This window comes from Schistocerca piceifrons, chromosome 7 (genome assembly GCF_021461385.2).
Source record: "Schistocerca piceifrons isolate TAMUIC-IGC-003096 chromosome 7, iqSchPice1.1, whole genome shotgun sequence".
NCBI lineage: Eukaryota > Metazoa > Arthropoda > Insecta > Orthoptera > Acrididae > Schistocerca > Schistocerca piceifrons.
In genome coordinates, this window is record NC_060144.1 from 143,829,192 (window position 1) to 143,837,887 (window position 8,696).

Below are 8,696 nucleotides of genomic sequence, written 5' to 3' on the forward strand. Positions count from 1 at the left end.
TAAGCCGCCTGATAGAATTTTGCGCAGAGCATAACTTAATCATAGCTAACACTTGGTTCAAGAAACATGAAAGGTTACATACATGGAAGAACCCTGGAGATACTAGAAGGTTTCAGATAGATTATATAATGGTAAGACAGAGATTTAGGAACCAGATTTTAAATTGTAAGAGTTTTCCGGGGGCAGATGTGGACTCTGACCACAATTTATTGGTTATGAACTGTAGATTAAAACTGAAGAAAATGCAAAAAGGTGGGAATTTAAGGGGATGGGACCTGGATACACTGAAAGAACCAGTGGTTGTACAAAGTTCCAGGGAGAACATAAGGGAACAATTGACAGGAATGGGGGAAAGAAATACAGCAGAAGAAGAATGGGTAGCTTTGAGGAATGAAATAGTGAAGGCAGTAGAGGATAAAGTAGGTAAAAAGACGAGGGCTAGTAGGAATCCTTGGGTAACAGAAGAGATACTGAATTTAATTGATGAAAGGAGAAAATACGAAAATGCAGTAAGTGAAGCAGGCAAAAAGGAATAGAAACGTCTCAAAAATGAGATCGACAGGAAGCGCAAAATGGCTAAGCAGGGATGGCTAGAGGACAAATGTAAGTAAGGATGTAGAGGCCTGTCTCACTAGGGTAAAATAGATACTGCCTACAGGAAAATTAAAGAGACCTTTGGAGAAAAGAGAACCACTTGTATGAGTATCAAGAGCTCAGATGGAGACCCAGTTCTAAGCAAAGAAGTGAAAGCAGAAAGGTTGAAGGAGTATATAGATGTTCTATACAGGGGCGATGTTCTTGAGGACAATATTATGGAAATGGAAGAGGAGTGCGTGAAGAGTTTGACAAAGCACTGAAAGACCTAAGTCGAAACAAGGCCCTGGGAGTACACAACATTCCATTAGAACTACTGACAGTCTTGGGCGAGCCAGTCCTGACATAACTCTACCATCTCGTGAGCAAGATGTATGAGACAAGCGAAATTCCCTCAGACTCCCAATCCCAAAGAAGCAGGTGTTGACAGATGTGAAAATTACCGAACTATCAGTTTCATAAGTCACAGCGGCAAAATACAAAGCGAATTCTTTACAGACGAAGGGAAAATCTGGTAGAACCCGACCTCAGGGAAGATCAGTTGTATTCAGTAGAAATGTTGGAACACGTGAGGCAATACTGACCCTATGACTTATCTTAGAACAAAGATTAAGGAAAGGCAAACCAACGTTTGTAGCATTTGTGGACTTAGAGAAAGCTTTTGATAATGTTGACTAGAATACTCTCTTTTAAATTCTGAAGGTGGCAAGGGTAAAATACTGGACTATTTACAATTTGTACAGAAACCAGATGGCAGTTATAAGAGTCGAGGGACATGAAAGGGAGGCAGTGGTTGGGAAGTGAGTGAGACAGGGTTGTAGCTTCTACTCTATGCTATTCAATCTCTATATTGAGCAAGCAGTAAAGGAAACAAAGGAAAAGTTCGGAGTAGGTATTATAATCCATGGAGAAGAAATAAAAACATTGAGGTTCGCCGATGACATTGTAACTCTGTCAGAGACAGCAAAGGACTTGGAAGAGCAGTTGAACGGAATGGACAGTGTCTTGAAATGAGGGTATAAGATGAACATCAACAAAAGAAAACGAGGATAATGGAATGTAGTCGAATTAAGTCGGGTGATGATGAGGGGAATTAGATTAGGAAATGAGACACTTAAAGTAGTAAAGGAGTTTCGCTATTTGGGTAGAAAAATAACTGATGATGGTTGAAGTAGAGAGGATATAAAATGTATACTGGCAATGGCAAGGAAAGCTTTTCTGAAGAAGAGAAATTTGCTAACATCGAGTATAGATTTAAGTGTCAGGAAGTCATTTCTGAAAGTATTTGTATGGAGTGTAGCCATGTATGGAAGTGAAACATGGACGAAAAATATTTTACACAAGAAGAGAATAAAATCTTTCGAAATGTCGTGCTACAGAAGAATGCTGGTGATTAAATGGGTATATCACATAACTAATGAGGAGGTATTGAATAGAATTGTGGATAAGAGGAATTTGTGGCACTACTTGACTAGAAGAAGCGACCTGTTGGTAGGACATGTTCTGAGGCATCAAGGGATCACCAATTTAGTACTGGAGGGCAGCGTGGAGGGTAAAAATCGTAGAGGGAGACCAAGAGATGAATACACTAAGCAGATTCAGAAGGATGTAGGCTGCAGTAGGTACTGGGAGAAGAAGAAGCTTGGACAGGATAGAGTAGCATGGAGAGCTACAGCCGGCCGAAGTGGGCGTGCGGTTAAAGGCGCTGCAGTCTGGAACCGCAAGACCGCTACGGTCGCAGGTTCGAATCCTGCCTCGGGCATGGATGTTTGTGATCTCCTTAGGTTAGTTAGGTTTAACTAGTTCTAAGTTCTAGGGGACTAATGACCTCAGCAGTTGAGTCCCATAGTGCTCAGAGCCATTTTTTGGAGAGCTACATCAAATCAGTCTCAGGACTGAAGACCACAACAACAACAACCTTCAACAACAGAACATTTGGTTTTATTTTCAATAAACTTTCATACTCAGAGTAGGGCTCACACTGGCGCAAAACGATGTATTACAGAGATTTTGTATTTTTCCAGTCAGATAAAAGACACAAATGTGAAAGAGGCATTTACAAGCCACGAAGAAATAATTCTTTCATTAAATTCCACAAAAATGGTTCAAATGGCTCTGAGCACTATGGGACTTAACATCTATGGTCATCAGTCCCCTAGAACTTAGAACTACTTAAACCTAACTAACCTAAGGACGTCACACAACACCCAGCCATCACGAGGCAGAGAAAATCCCTGACCCCGCCGGGAATCGATCCCGGGAACCCGGGCGTGGGAAGCGAGAACGCTACCGCACGACCACGACATGCGGGCATTCCACAAAAAATCAATTACCAGAAAAAGTAGTGAAGCTTGCGTTGTTGGAATATGTCCATGATAGCTTTACTCGTAAAGATGCATTTTAGGGATATTGAAATCAAAACTGCAAAATAGATGAACACGTTGCTGCTTACTTGAAAATGAGGGTGCAAAATTTTCGGACACTTCAGAATATCGTCAGAAAAGTATTGCGTGCATAAGCATCTAAATCTGCTTCTAAAAGAAATTTACAGTTGTGCTGGTTTCATTCTCAGTGCAAGATGGTCACTTTTATATCCAAACAATGTTTTTGCTCTTCTTTTTATCCACAGTAACTCTATCCGAAACGAATGAGTGAAAACGCTGTGACTCTTTTTTGGAATTAAATTTCGTTTTCCGTTGTTATGGTGGAAAAATTCTCGTTTATTGCCCATTTTGTTGCAAATGTTTGATTTACGTATACAGTTTTCCAAATTAGTTTTGCATGTTCAAAATCAAATAATATTCAGTTTATTTCCAAATAATCTTTAATTTTATTTCAGGCTCAACTTATCACCTTTTAAATTTAATGTTTAGAAAGATACTCGATGTGATCAAATGTATCCGGACACCGAGCTGAAAATGACATACAAGTTCGTGCCGCCCTCCATCGGTAATTCTGGAGTTCAGTACGGTGTTGGCCAACCATTAGCCTCGATGATAGCTTCCACTCTCGCAGACATACGTTCAATCAGGTGAAGGAAGACTTCTTTGGGAATGGCAGCTCGTTCTTCACCGAGTTCACCATTGAGGAGACGTACCGACGTCGGTCGGTGAGGCCTTGAACGAAGTCGGCGTTCCAAAACATCCCAAAGGTGTTCTACACGATTCAGGTCAGGATTCTGCGCAAGCCAGTCCATTACAGGGACGTTATGATCGTGTAACCACTCCGCCACAGGCCGTGCATTATGAACGGGAACTCGATCCCGTTGAAAGATGCAGTCGCCATCCTCGAATTGCTCTTCAACAGTGGGAAGCAAGGGAAGCAAGAAGGTGCTAAAAACATTAATATAGGCCTGTTCTGTGATAGCAAAATGCAAAACAACAAGGAGTGAAAGCCCCCTCATTACAAAACACGACCATACCATAAAACCACCGACTCCGAATTTTACTGTTGGCACCACACACGCTGGTATTCGCCATACGCACACCGTGCCATCGGATCGCCACATTGTGTACCTTTCTTTCTGGAGTGCTGGTTCTGCAAGGTTCGCAGGAGAGCTTCTGTAAAGTTTGGAAGGTAGGAGACGAGGTACTGGCAGAAGTAAAGCTGTGAGGACGGGGCGTGAGTTGTGCTTAGGTAGCTCAGTTGGTAGAACACTTGGCCACGAAAGGCAAAGGTCCCGAGTTCGAGTCTCGGTCCGGCACACAGTTTTAATCTGCCAGGAAGTTTCGATGATGATGATGATGATGATGATTGCTGCTTATGGGCGCTCAACAGTGCGGTCGTCAGTGCTCTTACACTTACAAAAACAAACGAATGTGGCTAAAACCTGGAAAATTGTTCCACGCTCATTCCCCCAAATCAGTCACACAATCACTTTACCTTACATGCTCTAAAACAATGGAGAAAGAGTAAAAGAACTTACACAAAAGATTAGAACAAAAGTAAAAAGGGAAAGGAACTAAAAGAAAGCCACAGGAAGATGTGACTGGCTGACCACTTACAAAAGCGTGGGTGAGCCAGTCATCCTGTTAACACATTAAAACCGTAGCCCAAAATCTTGCGGAAAATATTGGACAGTTCACAAAATTCTATATCGCGAACCGCATTCGTTTGAACATAAATTCTGTTCTAGGTACCCCCCCCCCCCCCCTCTCTCTCTCTCTCTCTCTCTCTCTCTCTCTCTCTCTCACACACACACACACACACACACACACACACAAACACACTCTTCATGAATCTCGGTGTTGTATTTCTTTTTCACAGATCGTCATATTTTTCTTTTTCCCCCCTCCACATAGATCGGACCACCTATAACATCTGCACACGCTCTGCAGCAAACAAGTTCCATATCAGCGTGAAACCCTGACGTTGGTGGTGGAAGTGTGAGTCTGCGATGTTCCTGTATCCCAATTTCAGCTGTTGATGTAGAATGCACGTTTTGGATTATTCCGACGGTATCAGACAATCAGAGCGTAAATGTCCTCCAATTCGTATTGTATACAAACTTCAAGCCTTCTTGGTGCCTCCACTCTGGCGACTTAACCAAATGAGCACCACCTTTTCGTCAAATTCATATTGGTTATCTCAGAAACGAGAATGAATTAGAGGTGAATGACTATTTCCCTACCTGAAACCTGGTAGTCAAGGAAGGCAGGATTCGGTTACGATTGTGGACGGGGCCGTAATGAGTTACTGTTGGATCCCTTTTGCAATTACACACATTTATTTTAAAACGTTAATTCCAGACTTCGCAATAATTAAAGATGGCACACGTTTTTAATGAAGGAACAGACAACTGTGTAATTAATAGTGCTTTCAGTGCGTTACAGTTCACCAAATGAGCATAAAATACAGACATAGCTAATGATGTTTTAATAACAAAAGCCAATGACATCCCTATTAAAACTATAAGGCAGATAACCACAGTCACGGCTGATAGCCTTTAACGCCAATAACGGCAATTATAAAAAAAATTTTACAAACATACTGTAAAACAGCAATGCAATAGCAAGGTTTTTTAAAAAAGACAGGCAACTGATCACCAAATGTGTGAGACACAATGATGGTAAACTTGGTAGCACAATTATTTAAACCTGCTGTAGCGCCAAGAATGAAAATTACATAAAAAATTCAGAAACATACAATAAAACAGCAAATACAATAATAATACACAAGAGCCAGTCAGAGACGGTGCACCAGGAATCGACCTCTGAGAAAAAAAAAAAAAAAAAAATTTGCAAGTGATGAGATAGCCAACCAAGAGTTGCACTCACTTCAGAAGATGGTAACCCAGACTAGTGGCAGTCTAACGAATGACTAATGATAATATTGCTTAGGCTGCCTGACGTCCAATAAACCAAATGCAAAGGTGTAAAAATACGCCAAAGCCGGAACCGGCGGTCTGGACTCTGCCCACAGAATACAGTGCTTAGAGCGCCTGGAACGAGAAAGGAATCACTGCCACCAGAGTAGAAGAATCGCCAACCAACCTACAATTAATAAAGCTGTCAAAACTACACCCCTTACCGGACAGCAGCGGCATGGCGAGGAAACGTGTACTGGCGTTACATACACTAATCCCTAGGGCAGGTGACTGGGGCGTTAGCGGCCACGAGGCACGAAAAAACCGCTGGCTGTACTTAACAAATAGTAACAAACTGAACGCAATAAATAGTAATTAGAAATCTAGGAAAGCTAATCAGATCTGCCTTCCTCAAGCACTCTACTTGCTGCTCTTCGCCTCGGCTACACTACGAGCAGCAACACGATCCCAAGTCACTGGAGAATAGCGAGATCTCACAATGGTGGAGGTTTCTCTACTTGAATCCAAATGCACTCAACTTAAAACTTGCAGGATCCGGTTTATGACGACCTGGAAGAACCACGACGTCGCCCCAAAGATAGCGCCACAGTTACCACATATCGGTAACCGTCGCTACTGCCACTAGCGGACAGGCAGTGCTTGCGAAACCAAGTGGCGCCAGTCAAGACGAGAAGAAGACAACCAACCGCAATCATGTCAACTAAACGATACGGTGTGGCCTCCAACAGAGGACAGAAACCTACAAACAGCACCAACGCGAGCTGCAGCACGCCTCACTGCCAGATGGAACGCATAAAGAATTTTGTGCTCTTTTCAGCAGACTTTTTCTTGGACAGTCATATCAAGTTTCGTCGTTGGAGCAAGAAAAGGAGAGGAGTAATTATGGTTTCACCTATTGGCCAGAGACCTGAGGGTCACCGTTGCCGCAGTAGTAGTTGGCGACCTAGTCCGGAGTGGTATTGCAGCGCCGAACGTGACACGCGGGAGGTGCTCGCGATAGCAGCGGCTGGCGCGGCCTCGCGGTGGAGTGCGAATAATCTATTGCGGGCGGCATTCCTTTGTACTGGCGGGGCGGCGCGACCGGCATTAAATCATGTTAATGTCCCGGCCAGCAGCGGCCGCGCACACGGCTCACGCGCCCCGCGACACTCTTATAGCAGGCCGGCTGGCCGCCGCCGCCCCGCCATGTGCCAGCAGCCAGCAGGACAATGTGGTGGTAGCGCCAGTCGCTGGGGCCACCGGAGCCCACCCAGAAGACTGACGGCTTTCGACGGCACAGGCCATCGAAGAAAGGCTCCGCGTCGTTTTAATAAAAACACCTCCCTTAATACCCAACATTTTACCATGTTTGTTCATACAACGTACTGCAGCCTTTCATACAGCGGAGAAGAAACGTTACTATTGGCCACCGTAAGTGAATGACACTTTCTTTATACAGCCTCATCGAGAAAAAGAAACTCTCAGCATTTCCGAATGATATATTCTCTAAGACAACAACAACAAAAATAAAGAAATAGAAAGGAAAGCGAAGCACCACGAAGAAAGTATCTGTGTGGGACGGTAACCTAGATAAGATGTACATGTACAGAAAAACAAGTCATTACAGTTTCAGAAAATTGGATGATTTCTTCAAGAGAACGATCTTCACAAACTGAGCAAGTCAGTAACACGTTGACCCCCTCTGGCCAGCAGTTCAAATGGTTCAAATGGCTCTGAGCACTCTGGGACTTAACTTCTGAGGTCATCAGTACCCTAGAACTTAGAACTAATTAAACCTAACTAACGTAAGGGCATCACACACACCTATGCCCGAGGCAGGATTCGAACTTGCGACCGTAGCGGTCGTGCGGTTCCAGACTACAGCGCCTAGAATCGCTCGCCCACCAGGGCCAGCACCAGCAGTCATTCGGCTTGGCATTGATTTACAGGATTGTTGGGTGTGCTCTTGGGGGATATCGTGCCAAATTCTAATTGGCACGTTAGATCAGCGAAATCTCGAGCTGTTTCGTGGACCCAGCCTACAATAGTCGAAACGTTCCCGATTGGGGAGAGTTTCGGCGACCTTGTGGGGCAACGTAGGGTTTCATAAGCACAGAGACACGAAGTAGGAACTCTCACCGTGTTCGGGCGGACTTTATCTGACAGAAACATAAGCCCAATCACCGACGTTCCACTGTGCTGTAAGGATGCCGCCGATGACAACCAAAGGACTCCTGATGTGAAAAGAAATGTCACCAGGGACCATCACTCGTGGTTGTTGGAACGTATAGCGAGCGACAGTAAATTTGGTATCCCATCGCTGTATAGAACGTCTCCAGACACGTATTCACGGTTCATCTACATCTACATCTACATCTACATCTACATCTACATGGATACTCTGCAAATCACATTTAAGTGCCTGGCAGAAGGTTCATCGAACCTCCTTCAAAATTCTCTATTATTCCAATCTCGTATAGCGCGCGGAAAGAATGAACACCTATATCTTTCCGTACGAGCTCTGATTTCCATTATTTTATCACAGTGATCGTTCCTCCCTATGTAGGTCGGTGTCAACAAAGTATTTTCGCATTCGGAGGAGAAAGCTGGTGATTTTAATTTCGTGAGAAGATTCTATCCCAACGAAAAACGCCTTTCTTTTAATGATGTCCAGCCCAAATCCTGTATCATTTCTGTGACACTCTCTCCCATATTTCGCGACAATACAAAACCCCCGGCCTTTCTTTCAACTTTTTCGATGTACTCCGTCAGTCCCATCTGGTAAGGATCCCACACC